Raw genomic sequence first — 13,434 nt, forward strand, 5'->3', positions numbered from 1 at the left:
ATAGCCATATACTGTATATTACTACTGTATTACATCACCCCCTATACCCATATACTGTATATTACTACTGTATTACATCACCCCCTATAGACATATACTGTATATTACTACTGTATTACATCACCCCCTATAGCCATATACTGTATATTACTACTGTATTACATCACCCCCTATAGCCATATACTGTCTATTACTACTGTATTACATCACCTCCTATACCCATATACTGTATATTACTACTGTATTACATCATCCCCTATACCCATATACTGTATATTACTACTGTATTACATCACCCCCTATAGCCATATACTGTATATTACTACTGTATTACATCACCTCCTATACCCATACACTGTATATTTCTACTGTATTGTATATCTCTGATTTACCCCACTTAATGTAGTTCAAATTTCAAAAAGGCACTTGCATATCTGAGCTATCTGGTTGTAAGTGCATGGTAACAAAGACGTAACTTCAAAGAAAAGAGAAACCCGCACACTGCTCTTGCTAGTATGACTCTTTTTTATTGACGTTACCTATCGGCCTCATTGCATTCGTCAAAAGCTCTGAGGAAATCAAAGAGTCCAACATATAAGCTTAAATAAAAAGAGTGATTCTAGCAAGAGCAGTATGCAGGTTTATCGTTTCTTTTAAGTTACCTCAGTTAATGTAGCCCATATCTGTACTATCACTCTGTCTCATGTCTGTCTCTCCATCTCTCTTTCTTTCTCTCTCTCTCTCTTTCAGTGCATGCTGGGAGTGTTTTGTAGGTGAGAGGCTGTGTGGAGGGCTCTGTCTTTTTCTTGATTTTTTCCTAAGTCTTTTCTTTCAATTTTTATTTTCTATGGTGTAGGTTCAACGCACTGTTAGTTTAGCAGTACCCACCGTTTTTTTTCAAAGTTAGGAAGAGGAAGAGGACAGAGTTTTAGTTTCCTGGGGATTCGAATGGTGTGGTATGGTGTGGTATGGTGTGGTATGGTGTGGAATGGTGTGGTATGGTGTGGAATGGTGTGGTATGCGCGATGGCTTCGCAGCCTAGCGCGGAGGAAACGCTGTCGTTACGTCATGCTTTCAGGTGTGTCCTGATATTGGAGTTAAGGTGGAGGAGGTTCTGCTCACGGTCTGCGAACAGGCAGGAGCTGAATTTATACATTCCGCATCCAGAATGAACAAAGCTGTGGTTGTGTTCATAAAAATAGTTTGGTGGGTAGTGCCTATTTCTCCTCTTTTGACTAGGGTGGTAGTTGCCCAATCTGCCTCCATTTATTATGGATGATCAAATCCGGAAAGAGCTGAGTCGGTTTTGTAAGTTTGCTAGCGGTATTCGTGTACTGTCAGCAGGTTTTCAGGCAGATGCCGTTAAGCATGTTGTTTCATTCCGGAGGCAAGTATTCATGTTTCTGAATAACAATGAGCAACAGTTAAATGTGCATTTCAAAGTGAGGCATGGGGAGGAGCGCTACGTGGGGTTTGCCAGCATTGCCAGTGTTTTGAGTGTGGGGATTTGGGGCATAAAGGCACATAAAGGCTGTAGACAAGGTGAGGGCACAAGCGCCAGTGGGGGAAATCAAGGTCAACTTGCAGGGGGGAATGAGACGCAGGCAGCAGAGGCTGGGCCTACTCATGCTATAGATTGTGGTGTAGATCAGGCTGGGTCTAGTCAGGCTATGGATGGTGGTGTAGATAAGGCTGGGTCTAGTCATGCTATGGATAGTGGTGTAGATGAGGCTGGGTCTAGTCATGCTATAGATGGTGGTGTAGAGGAGGCTGGGTCTAGTCATGCTATGGATAGGCGTGTAGATGAGGCTGGGTCTAGTCATGCTATGGATGGTGGTGTAGATGAGGCTGGGTCTAGTCATGCTATAGATGGTGGTGTAGAGGAGGCTGGGTCTAGTCATGCTATGGATAGGGGTGTAGATGAGGCTGGGTCTAGTCATGTTATGGATGGTGGTGTAGATGAGGCTGGGTCTAGTCATGTTATAGATGGTGGTGTAGATAAGGCTGGGTCTAGTCATGTTATAGATGGTGGTGTAGATGAGGCTGGGTCTAGTCAGGTTATGCTAGTGGATGAGGAGAGTATAGTGGGGAAGGGGCAGCGACCTAGGGCGGTGGAGGAGGGTGTCAAGCAGAAGAGGAAAAATGGGGAGAAGGAAGGAGGTGGGAGGGGAGAGGCTGGTGTGGTCAACAGCACTAAAGAACCTTTGCCTGGAGCTGGGGGGGGGGGGGGTGCTGACTAGAGAGAAAGGGCAGGTGGTCAGAATGGGAGATGGAGATGAGGAGTTGGAAGGTGAGTCTGATGAATAGGACGATGAGGAGGCTTTCTTTTCAGACTCTTCCTCAATGGGTCCAGAGCTGACAGCCTGTCAGGCAGAGGTGTCAAAGTACATGATGAGGGAACTGTCCATGTTCCTGAATGAGACTGAAGGGTAAAAGGTTCATTTTGCGATCCGGGAAAGTTTGTAAGATCAGTACAACATGCTATGAAAAATGAGGGGCATGGTATCCTTTTACCAAGGAAACGTTTTAGGTTGAGGAAGTGGGTCACCTTTAGATGCTGTTAAGATGAATAGATTTTTTCTGGCACTGGGGATTTTTTAGCTTTGTTATTGGTCTCTTTCATTGTTGGCTTTTCTCCCACTTCTTATGGAGACTCTTCGGGTAGGCTCGCTTAATTTAAATGGTGCCAGAGATGCAGGAAAGAGGAGTTTGTTGGGTGAATATGTAAAACCCCAAAAAGTACAGGTGTTGTTTCTGCAGAAGACTCATAGTGATGCGGTGAATGAAGTCAATTAGGGGCTCTGGTGGAAAAGGGCAAGTGTGCTGAGCCGTGGAACAAATGTTAGTGCAGGGGTGGCAGTCTTTTTGCACCGGGTATGGTTGTAAAAATTTGCTCCTCAAAGGAGATGTGTAGGGGTAGACTGCTTGTAGTAAAAGCAGAAATGAACAACAGGGGTTTTGTTCTTATAAATGTGTATGCATTTAACACAGGGAGAGAGGGGGGGTCTCTTAGACAGGAAATCTCACAGATAGCGCCTGAAGAGACGCTGGTGGTAGGCGTGGACTGCAACTGTATGATGGATTTTAGGAAAGATAGAAATGGTGAGGAGTCTCATTCAGGCTCAGTGGGGTGTTAAGGGACATCATTAAAAACCTCTACAGGATGTCTTCCTCATGGGACAGTTGAGCTAACGTAGGCTAATGTGAGTACCATGAGGTTGTAAGAAACAAACAAAAAAATCGTAGAACATAGACATATCTGATGTGGGCAGAAAGCTTAAATTCTTGTTAATCTAACTGCACTGTCCAATTTACAGTAGCTATTACAGTGAAAAAATACCATGCTATTGTTTGAGGAGGGTGCACAATTATGAAATTGAAAATGTATTAATAAACCATTTAGGCGCATTTGGGCAGTCTTGATACAACATTTTGAACAGAGATGCATTGGTTCATTAGATCAGTCTAAAACTTTGCACATACACTGCTGCCATCTAGTGGCCAAAGTCTAAACTGCGCCTGGGCTGGAATAATACATTATGGCCTTTCTCTTGCATTTCAAAGATGATGGTACAAAAAAAGCATGTTTTTTCTTTTGTATTATCTTTTACCAGATCTAATGTGTTATATTCTCCTACATTAATTTCACATTTCCACAAACTTCAAAGTGTTTCCTTTCAAATGGTATGCAATAATATGCATATCCTTGCTTCAGGTCCTGAGCTACAGGCAGTTAGATTTGGGTATGTCATTTTAGGTGAAAATTGAAAAAAGGGTCCGATCCCTTAGAGGTTGCTGTTTGACCTAGTGGATGTTTGGAGAACTAAACATCCCAACACAAGGCATTATACATGGGTGAAGGTCTTTGGGGCTAGGGTGAGTGCAGCCCGACTAGATCTGTTTTACATGTCCAGGAATCAGAGCAATAGGCTGTTGGGAGCTACCATTCTCCTTGTGGGTTTTATGGATCGCCACATTACCATGGCTCGGCTGTCTATTTCACCAGGGCCTCGGCAGGAATCTTATTGGAAGTTTAATGTAAAGCTCTTACAAGATGCCACGTTTTTTTTGCTCAGGTTTCCAGACTTTTTGGGAAAGGTGGGGGCAGAGAAGAGAGGAGTATGAGTCTTTGAGTCAATGGTCGGATGTGAGAAAAGTCAAAATTCTGCTTTTCTATTAACAGTATACAGCAATCTCATCCTCAGAGGCTAGGAGAGTATTGGGGGAACTCGAGCGTAGTATCAGTGAAGTGGAGATAAAGCTGGTGGGGCAAGGCAATGTAGGCCTCCAGGCTAATTTAGCTGAATTACGTAGTGACCTGGGCAGTTTTTTCCAGGTGAAAGTAAAAGGAGCACTTGTAAGAGCTAGGTTCTCCATGCTCAAGGAGATGGATGACAGAGCGGTGAAGCCAAGGGTATGCATTGTCTACGGCTGTCTGATGGGCGAGTGACCTCTGTGGTGGGGGAGATGCGGGAGCGGACTGTGGAGTTTTATATTGTGTTGTATAGGGCAGAACTGTGTGATCCTATGTGTGCTCAGGTTTTGTTTGCAGAACTCCCTAAGCTCTCTCTGGCACAGAGGGATGAAATGGACATTCCCCTGTTGTCCCATGAACTAGCAGAGGCCGTAACCCAGATGTCCCCCGGCCGTGCACTGGGGGTTGATGGACTCCCAGTGAAATGTTTTGCGTGTTGCGTGAGTGAGTCGGGGTTGGAGAGTTGCCAATGAGCTGCTGTCGGGCGGCTCTAACTCTCCTGCCCAAAAAAGGGGACTTGCTCTGTGTGGACTACAAGATATTTGCCAAGGTCCTCGCTAACAGACTTAAGTCCCATCTGGACTCTATACTACACAAGGACCAGACATATTGTGTACCGTGACGCTCAATCACGGACAACTTGTTCATAATCAGGGACATGTTAGACTTGTCGAGAGGTTCTAATGTGAACTTGGGACTGGTCTCTCTAGATCAAGAGAAGGCTTTTGATAGAGTGGTCCATGAGTATCTGTTTAATGTGATGTCTGTGTTTGGGAAAAGGTTTTTGACCTGTGTGAAGATGTTGTATGCTGGGGCGTCATGTATGGTCAAGGTGGGAGGGGGGCTCAGTAGGCCAGTCTGGGTGAGATGGGGCATTAGACAAGGATGCCCTCTATCGGGCAAGTGCAGCTGACATTTCTGTGATGGGCAGTGATGGGCAGGATATGCAGGCACTAGAGACTAGTCTGAAGGTGTACGAGGGAGCTTCTTCAGCTAAGATGACCTGGGGAAAGAGCAAAGCTCTGTTATGTGGGGTATGGAGGGATAGGGCCTCCCCTCTGCTTCCAGGGGGTTTGCAGTGAGATTGTGAAGGGCTTAACATTTTGGGGGTGTCAGGAAGAACTGGTTGGGGCTGTCACAGGCAGTGGTGTCAAGACTGTCCAGGTGGAGGTGGCTCCTGTCCCAAGTGTCATATAGAGGGAGGGTGCTGATAATCAACAACCTGGTGGCCTCCTCCCTGTGGCATAAACTGTTTGTCCACAACCCCCCCCCCTCCCACCGGTCTGCTCACAGATTTGCAACACAAGCTGGTTGATTTTTTTCTGGTTGGGTCATCACTGGCTGAGGGAGGTAGTGTTATACATGTCCATCAACAAAGGAGGACAGGGTCTGGTGGAACTGGAGAGCATGGTGGCTGCATTCTGACTAAAGGTGGTGCAGAGCCTGCTGTACCATACTGATGTCGGCTGGAGGGAACCAGCATGCACGCTGCTGAGGAGAGCTGGCGGAATAGAGTTGGACCGGCAGCTGTTCCTCATGAGGCTGGAGAGGCTGAGTTCAGCTGGTCTCTCTGATTTTTACTCTGCAGTGCTGAGGGCCTGGCAGCTGCTAAGGCCCACACGAGAAGGGTATGTGGAGCCTGGGCTGTGGGAGGAGCCTATCTTCCACAATCCAGCCATCCTTTTGAGATCAGTTCAATCGGCCACCCTGCAGAAGCGACTGATGGCAGCGGGTTAACTAAGGCTGGGTGACCTGCGCCTGCTGGGGGAAGAGGGGTGGAAAACCCCGGATGTCCTGGCACAATAAAGAGGATGAACATCTCTTAGGCTGCTGGAGAGATTCCTGGGGGAGGTCCAGGAGGCACTGTTTAAGTCGGTAAGGGGAGTGTTTGAGCGGCCAACGGAGGAGGGGTCACCAATGTTTCCGCCGCTGCAGGTGATGGCAGAGACTGGGTACTGGCAAGGGGGTCCGGAGGACTTGTTGGACTTTAACACTCCGAGCCTGGGAGAGTTTGAGGGGGTGGGAGGTAAAGCCCTCTACAACCTCTGTATTAAGGTGAGGAACATTAGGAGACTAACAGGAGTGAAGGGACATCAGTGGCAGGGGGTATGTGGGGCAGAGAGTATGGTGGGTTTTAGATGGAGGGGGCTCTACAAACTCCTAGTACCAAAGAGGTCAGGGCCACTAGAAGCTGGTTGGCACGGGTCGTCCCGGGAGTCGAACAAGGGTGTCCTTTCTGTGTCATGAGGGAAACTGTGAATCATGTGTTTTCTGTGTGCGCCAGGTTAATACCATTAATGTTTCTGTTGGAATGTCTGTGTGAGAGGTTGGGGGTGGAGTTTACTGTTGGAATGTTTATAACGGGGTACAGGTATTCAAATAAGGAGAAGGCCAAATGTGTGTTGTTGAATTTTCTGTTTGCTCAGGCAAAGTTAGCTATTTGGCTAACAAGGAGGAACCGGGTCAAGTAGTAATAATAACAGACCCTTTATTGTTTAATGGTATGGTCACTGCGGGCCACCCCATTTGAGTGGTGGCGAGGTTTCAATGACATGAGTATGTACTGTATCATTAAAGAAAGACAAAAAGTCAAAAAATATTTCCTTCTCTCTCAATTCAATTCAATTCAATTTCAATTTAAGGGCTTTATTGGCATGGGAAACATATGTTAACATTGCAAAAGCAAGTGAAGTAGATAATAAACAAAATTGAAATAAACAAAACAAATTAACAGTAAACACCCACAAAAGTTCCAAAAGAATAAAGACATTTCAAATGTCATATTATGTGCGAATAGTTGAACTACAAAATGGAAGATAAATAAATATAAATATGGTTTGTATTTACAATGGCCTATGTTACTCACTGGTCGCCCTTTTTTGTGGCAACAGGCCACACATCTTGCTGCTGTGATGGCACACTGTGGTATTTCACCCAATAGATATGGGAGATTATTGAAATTGGGTTTGTTTTCAAATTCTTTGTGGGTCTGTGTAATCTGAGGGAAATTTGTGTCTCTAATATGGTCATACATTTGTCAGGAGGTTATGAAGTGCAGCTCAGTTTCCACCTCATTTTGTGGGCAGCCTGTCAACTCTTGAGTACCAACTCTACCGATGGCAGCCTTTCTCAGTAGCAAGGCTATGCTCACTGAGTCAAAGCTTTCTTTAAGTTTGGGTCAGTCACAGTGGTCAGGTATTCTTACACTGTGTGCTCTCTGTTTAGGGCCAAATAGCATTCTAGTTTGCTCTGTTTTTTTTGTTCATTCTTTCCAATGTGTCAAGTAATTATCTTTTTGTTTTCTCATGATTTGGTTCGGTCTAGTTGTGTTGCTGTCCTGGGGCTCTGTGGGGTCTGTTTGTGTCTGTGAACAAAGCCCCAGGACCAGCTTGCTTAGTGGATCATCTCTCTGTAGGTGATGGCGTTGTTATGGAAGGTTTGGGAATCGCTTCCTTTTAGGTGTTTGTAGAATTTAATGGCTCTTTTCTGGATTTTGATAATTAGGGGGTATCGGCGTAATTCTGCTCTGCATGCATTATTTGGTGTTTTACGTTATTTCCAGATATTTTTGCTGAATTCTGCATGCAGAGTCTCAATTTGGTGTTTGTCCCATCTTGGGAATTCTTGGTTGGTGAGCGGACCCCAGACCTCACAACCATAAAGGGCAATGGGTTCTATAACTGTTTCAAGTATTTTTTATGCCGAATTTTATCTTCCTTTTGATTGCATAGAAGGCCCTTCTTGTCTCTCAGATTGTTCACAGCTTTGTGGAAGTCACCTGTGGCGCTGATGTTTAGACCGAGGTATGTATCGTTTTTTTGTGTGCTCTAGGGCAACGGTGTCTAGATGGAATTTGTATTTGTGGTCCTGGCAACTGGCCCTTTTTTGGAACACCATTATTTTTGACTTATTGAGATTTACTGTCTCTCTCTCTCTCTCTTTCTCCATCTCTCTGTCTCTCTCCATTTCTCTTTCTCTCTCTATCTCTCTCTCTCTCTCTCTCAAATTCAAATTCAAGTGGCTTAATTGGCATGAAAGATTTTGCGTCAATATTGCCAAAGCAACAATATACAGTGAGGGAAAAAAGTATTTGATCCCCTGCAAATTTTTGCCCCCTGACAAAGAAATGATCAGTCTCTAATTGTAATGGTAGGTTTATTTGAACAGTGAGAGACAGAATAACAACAAAAAATCCAGAAAAACACGTCAAAAATGTTATAAATTGATTTGCATTCTAATGAGAGAAATAAGTACTTGACCCCCTCTCAATCAGAAAGATTTCTGGCTCCCAGGTGTCTTTTATACAGGTAACGAGCTGAGATTAGGAGCACACTCTTAAAGGGAGTGCTCCTAATCTCAGTTTGTTACCTGTATAAAAGACACCTGTCCACAGAAGCAATCAATCAGTCAGATTCCAAACTCTCCACCATGGCCAAGATCAAAGAGCTCTCCAAGGATGTCAGGGACAAGATTGTAGACCTACACAAGGCTGGAATGGGCTACAAGACCATCGCCAAGCAGCTTGGTGAGAAGGTGACAACAGTTGGTGCGATTATTCACAAATGAAAGAAACACAAAAGAATTGTCAATCTCCCTCGGCCTGGGGCTCCATGCAAGATCTCACCTCGTGGAGTTGCAATGATCATGAGAACGGTGAAGAATGAGCCCAGAACTACACGGGAGGATCTTGTCAATGATCTCAAGGCAGCTGGGACCATAGTCACCAAGAAAACAATTGGTAACACACTACGCCGTGAAGGACTGAAATCCTGCAGCGCCCGCAAGGTCCCCCTGCTCAAGAAAGCACATATACATGCCCGTCTGAAGTTTGCCAATGAACACCTGAATGATTCAGAGGACAACTGGTGAAAGTGCTGTGGTCAGATGAGACCAAAATGGAGCTCTTTGGCATCAACTCAACTCGCCGTGTTTGGAGGAGGAGGAATGCTGCCTATGACCCCAAGAACACCATCCCCACCGTCAAACATGGAGGTGGAAACATTATGCTTTGGGGATGTTTTTCTGCTAAGGGGACAGGACAACTTCACCGCATCAAAGGGACGATGGACGGGGCCATGTACTGTCAAATCTTGGGTGAGAACCTCCTTCCCTCAGCCAGGGCATTGAAAATGGGTCGTGGATGGGTATTCCAGCATGACAATGACCCAAAACACACAGCCAAGGCAACAAAGGAGTGGCTCAAGAAGAAGCACATTAAGGTTCTGGAGTGGCCTAGCCAGTCTCCAGACCTTAATCCCATAGAAAATCTGTGGAGGGAACTGAAGGTTCGAGTTGCCAAACGTCAGCCTCGAAACCTTAGTGACTTGGAGAAGATCTGCAAAGAGGAGAGGGACAAAATCCCTCCTGAGATGTGTGCAAGCCTGGTGGCCAACTACAAGAAACGTCTGACCTCTGTGATTGCCAACAAGGGTTTTGCCACCAAGTACTGAGTCATGTTTTGCAGAGGGGTCAAATACTTATTTCCCTCATTAAAATGCAAATCAATTTATAACATTTTTAACATGCGTTTTTCTGGATTTTTTTCTTGTTATTCTGTCTCACTGTTCAAATAAATCTACCATTAAAATTATAGACTGATCATTTCTTTGTCAGAGGGCAAACGTACAAAATCAGCAGGGGATCAAATACTTTTTTCCCTCACTGTATAAAAAAACATTGTAATAAAATAATAAAGAATAACAATAACAATATACAATATAAAAAATAACAACAATAAAATTGTAACAGTCAATACTATAAATGTAATAAATATAAAAGGCCTCCCGAGTGGTGCAGTGGTCTAAGGCACTAGAGATCCTGGTTTGAGTCCAGGCTCTGTCGCAGTCGGCCACGACCGGAAGACCCATGGGGCGGCGAACAACTGGCCCAGCATCGTCCGGGTTAGGGGAGGGTTTGGTCGGCAGGGATGTTCTTGTCCCATCGTGCACTAGTGACTCCTATGGCGGGCCGGGCGCAGTGCATGCTGACACGGTCGCCAGTTGTACGGTGTTTCCTCCGACACATTGGTGCGGCTGGCTTCTGGGTTAAGCGGGCATTGTGTCAAGAAGCAGTGCTGCTTGGCTGGGTTGTGTTTCAGAGGATGCACGACTCTTGACCTTTGCCTCTCCCGAGTCCATACGGGAGTTGCAGCGATGGGACAAGACTGTAACTACCAATTGAATACCATGAAATTGGGGAGAAAAATGGGTAAAAAAAAGGCTAAATATGGAAAATGAAACTATAACTAACTTATAACTAACTAACTTTCATCCTCACCATTACATCAGTACTACAACTAACATCATCATTACTACTACTACTACCACCATCATTAAGCTTCTATCATTACAATCACCAATACTACCCACACCACTACTATTTGGAATAATAATCACAACAATAATAATAATACCACTAATAATAATAATAATAATAGTAAGTTACTCTGTACTAAGCAGATGTTATTATTCAGTGTCCCTCAGTCTATGGCAGTCAAAAATCTGATGTGAGTCTAAGAACAACAAAGCTTGATTCAGTTCAGACAACAATACATATAGTAGCCAAAGCCAATGAATGAATGAGATAGAATCTAGCTATCACAGCTATCATATCAGCAAAAAAAGTATATATATAAATAAAAGTACATTTGTTTTCTATAGGTCAATAAGCATTAGTCATAGACAATTATACATTGCAAATACAGTACCAGTCAAAAGTTTGAACACACCTACTCATTGTAACAAAGCATCTCAATGGAGGGGGGTGTGTGGAATCAGGAGCAGGAGAGCAGAAGGGTTCCAGGAAAATCCACAGTTTATTTTGGCGGTTCCGAAAGCACAACGACACACACAGCGGAGAAACCTCAACCCCGCTAGCCACAAGCAAATATGTCCACGGAAAACACATACCGTACAAAAAAACTAAATTTAATAAGCTTCGTATCGGCCTCACGACCTTCGTCAGAGCTTTGACGAAGGCCGTGAGGCCGATACGTAAGCTTATTAAAGATCAGTGATACTATCAAGAGCAGTGTGCGGTTTCCTTTTTCCTTCATCTTGTTCAACTGTTGCCATGCACCTGCAAAAAGATTGCTCAGATGTGCGAGTGCCTTTTGAATAATGTAGAAAATAGTAAAAAATAAAGAAAAAAACCCTTGAATGAGTAGGTGTGTCCAAACTTTTGAATGGTACTGTACATATTTGGCTGCAAGAGGAGCCATTGCTCCTTCGCCCATGAGTATTTGTTGTGATAATGAATCTCTTGGTGAGAAATATTTATCACAGTAAAGGAGAAAGTGCATCTCTGTTTCTACATCCCTTGTTGTGCAGTGACCACATACACGCTCCTCTTTGGGTAGGCATGTCTTTTTATGTCTGCCAGTTTCTATACCAATTGGTGTATGCCGTCATTGTAAATAACACTTTGTTCTTAACTGACTTGCCTAGCTAAATAAAGGTTAAATAATAATAAAATAAATGTCACTCAGCCTGTACTTGGTAAGGATCTGTCTCTGCTTCGTATCTCTGACAGAGTAGAGATAATCAGCCAATTCATATTCTCTGTTTAGGGCCAGATAACAATTTAGTCGGCTTTGGGATTTTGTTTTGTTTTTCCAATGTTGTAAATATGAGTCCTTTGACTGGTTCATGATTTTGTTTATTTAAAAAAAAAAATGTAAGCAGTGCTGGTGTCAGCTTGGTTGGTTAGGTCCAACACCAGCTGACTGAGAGGGCTCGTTTCTGGGTTCAGCTCTAGGGTTTGAAGTGCTTTAAATTGGAGACTTGAATTTGGACTTAAATTTAGTTGTGGCCAAAATTTCTGTATTTTCATTACCACTGGAAAGCGGCCCAATTCTGAACAACCTGCTTTAGTTGGTGTATTTCTCTGGACTTTTCAGACAGAATTCTGCATGTAGGGCTTCAATTGGATGTTTGTCCCACATTTTAAAGTCCAGTTCATTGAGTGGCCCCCAAACTTCACTTCTGTAAAGAGCTGTTGGTAAGATTCCGCTGTCAAATATTTTGGTCCAAATTCTAATTGGGATGTTGATTTTGCATAATTTAATTTTTATTGCGTACGTTGCTCTGCAGGCTTTTTCTTTGAGTGCATTCACTGCCATATTAAAGTTTCCAGATGCAGATATGGTCAGACCAAAGTATGACTCATTTTTAGTGTGCTCAATTATGGTGTTGTCCAAGGTGAGTATATTTTTTTTATTTACTGCCAGTGTACAATTATGGCAATATTGCTCTGATATATTAAGGTTCTGTTGAAGGCCTTCTTTGGTTGGTGAAAGATGAACCAAATCATCAGCATATAGCAGATATTTTACCTCTGTGTCAAATAGTGTGATTCCTGGGGCTGCAGAATGGTACAACATGTCTGCTAATTAATTGATATAAATGTTGAAAAGGTTTGGATTCAAACTGCAGCCTTGTCTCACACCTCGACATTGCGAAAATAATAATGTTCTTTGGTTTTGGAGTTTTATGGCACACTTGTTTTCTGTGTACATACATTTTATTAAGTCATACACCTTACCACCAAGCCCACTTTGGAGAATTTTGAAGAATAGACCTTCGTGCCAAATGGAATCGAATGCTTTTTTAAAATCAATAAAGCAAGCAAAGATTTTGCCCTCTTTTTTTCGGTGGACGTGTTTATTAATTAGTGTGTGTAAGGTGTATATATGGAAAGTAGTGCGATGGTTGGGGAGAAAGTCAATTTGACATTTACTTATTACATTTTTTCTTGAAGAAAGGTTTTAATTCTTGACTCCAAAATGCTTTCCCAAGTTGCTGTTCATGCAAATTCCCCTGTAATTATCGAGGTCTGATTTGTCTCCACTTTTGTGGATAGGGGAGATGAGCCCCTGGTTCCAGACATCAGGAAAGCAGCCAGAAGTTAGTACCATGTTGAACAATTTAAGCACAGCATTTTGCAACTCACATATGCTGTTTTTAAGTATTTAATTTCTGATGTTATCTAGACAACAGGCCTTTGGTTTTATAGATTTGAGCGTTTCATTTAGTTATTGTTGGGTTATTGGGTAATCTAATGGATTTTGTTTGTTTTTAATGACTGATTCAAGGATGTTAAACTTTACTTACATTTCTAATTAAATGTCTAATCTAACTCTTTTTGTGGGATGTTTTTGTATAGATTATCAAAATAAGTTT

At 43.3% G+C, this 13,434-nt stretch overlaps 1 protein-coding gene across 1 annotated transcript in view; it reads left to right on the plus strand.

Moving 5' to 3' along the window:
- The window catches only part of LOC115150281 (dihydropyridine-sensitive L-type skeletal muscle calcium channel subunit alpha-1), a 61,302-nt gene that overhangs the window by 11,741 nt on the left and 36,127 nt on the right, over window positions 1–13,434 (plus strand). The window lies entirely within an intron of this gene.

This window comes from Salmo trutta, chromosome 16, assembly GCF_901001165.1.
Source record: "Salmo trutta chromosome 16, fSalTru1.1, whole genome shotgun sequence".
Lineage (NCBI taxonomy): Eukaryota > Metazoa > Chordata > Actinopteri > Salmoniformes > Salmonidae > Salmo > Salmo trutta.